Source organism: Triticum dicoccoides, chromosome 3B (genome assembly GCF_002162155.2).
Source record: "Triticum dicoccoides isolate Atlit2015 ecotype Zavitan chromosome 3B, WEW_v2.0, whole genome shotgun sequence".
Taxonomy (NCBI): Eukaryota; Viridiplantae; Streptophyta; class Magnoliopsida; order Poales; family Poaceae; genus Triticum; species Triticum dicoccoides.
The window spans coordinates 701909513-701911759 of NC_041385.1; positions in this window are offsets into that span (position 1 = coordinate 701909513).

Genomic DNA, 2247 nt, shown 5'->3' on the forward strand with positions numbered 1-2247 from the left:
GGACCAGTAGTGGGGAGTGGTTTCGGGGAGGGCGGGCCGGCCGCGGGTGGCGGGGGCTGGCGGCTTATGGGGGGGTGGAGTTTGATGATAAACTGGAGGCCCTTGATTTCGTATCCAACGGCTGGAAAATCTAATGACCAGAGATGAAAAAGTCAGTCGACTGACGTGTAGCCTCACCCCGCATGTACACATGCACGCATGCAAGACACGCACACATGCAGGCGTGCAACACTGACACGTACACATAACGTACACATGCACGCACGCAAGACACACACGCATGCAGGCATGCAACACTGACACGTACACACGCACGCATGCTGGCGTGCAACACTGACACGTACACATGCACTCACGAACACACACACGTACACACCCATGCATGTAACACTGAAACGTACCCATGCATGCACGCAACACTCGCACGCCAGCATGCACATAGAACACGACGCAAGACACACGCTCAACCTATACGTGCATGCACCCTTTGTTAAGGACATGTATTGTTACGGGTATTAATCAATATTATCTGTGATAAGTAGAACATTGATGTTTGCAGCGGTCTTTATGAATCACAACGTATCGAATGGGCTATCAACATAGTAGGCTTATCTACATGAAAAAGATGACGTCTCAATGAACAATCATCGGTTTATGAAATGCCCGCTTCTGACCGCCTTGGCCCACCAAAGGTTCCTCTGCTGTGTGCTGCCTGCGTTGGGTCACTGACATGCAGGCCATGCACCCAAAGAGCCTGCACGCCAGTGGAAGAACGGCGCGGTTTCCTAGGTAAGAGTCGAGGGCACCACTCGCTGCATGCCCGGCTGAACACGCCTCCGTGCCGCATTCAAACGCCTCCATGAAACCCGCCCGTGTGGAAGCCGAGAAACCCACTCTGGACACACGTCCGTTCATGACCGGGCCGGCGTTAAATGCAACACCGGTCGAGCTCCTCCCGTCCACCATCTATTTAATCTCCTATTTAAACGAGGCCAAACGCCGACCAAGAATCGCACACCTCGCTGCTCCCCTATCTCCTCCACCATTTTTTCCACTCTTACAATGGCTTACAAAGAGTAGTTATTCCGCATCCAAGCCGGCTGGGTAGCCTGCCGGATACGAGCTATGTAGCTTTCTGATCCACCTCCCTCCCCTCGCCCGACGGAGCTAGTGGCCGTGCCAAGCCGCCGCGCGCTTCAGCAACTCGCTGCTCCATGCCAGCTCGACGAGGAGCGGTGCAAGGGCGTCGTTGCTGTCGTCCACGCTGCCTCCTCGTACCACGTCTCCCGTTTCTGTGGCCAACACTCCCATGCCGGCGGCCGCGCCTGTTGGGGATCGTTGCAGAAAATAAAAATTTTCTACGCATCACCTAGATCAATCTATGGAGTCATCTAGCAACGAGAGAGATAGGAGTGCATCTACATACCCTTGTAGATCGCGAGCGGAATTGTAACATCCCAAATTTTCAATTTGGAATGTTATACATTAGATCATCATGCATATCATATTTTCTTGCATTTTGTTGATCCTAGAAATTTCACGCAACTCAAGGACCCTCGGAGAGAGTTGGAGATTTCGAAATTTTCGTATTTGAGTTCTCTCAAAATTATGAAAAGAGGATCATTTGAATTTATTTATTTAATCTTCAAATAATTTTCCAATATCAAAAATAAGAGAGGGAATAATATGACTTTCCCAAAAATTTAGGAAAAATGAAGATTTAATAAATAAATCCAATTTTGGATTTTTTCTCGGAGTTTATTTGCCTTAGGGAAAAATGCGTGTTTTCAAAAATTGCATTTTAGGCCCCGAGTAAAAGTTCATTTTGTTCGACTCATTTTTAGGAGTCGGGGAAAATTTACTTTATTAATTTTGGAGTTCGTTTAGATTTTCTTTTCTGTATTTTTTTCTGCGTGCGAAACCGATTTAAAAAAAAAATCGCTGCACCCCGCCGGGCCAAGGGCCACGGCCCAAGGCCACAGCCAGCGGCCGGCCGGCCAGGCCATCGCCCGCGCGCGCCAGGCGCCAGGAGGCCAACGCCGCCGCCCCTTTTGGAGTCCTAGTAGGACTTTTGTCCTACTTCCGTTTATTCCGTATTTGTTTCTAGATCTTTCCTAATCCTAGTCTATTTCTTGCCCCCTACCCCAAGCAAAACCCTCCCCCTCCCCAATATAAATACCCAAGCACCCCCCCTCCAACACATCAAACCAACACCTCTCCTCTCCTCTCCTCCGCCGCAACAGCAGC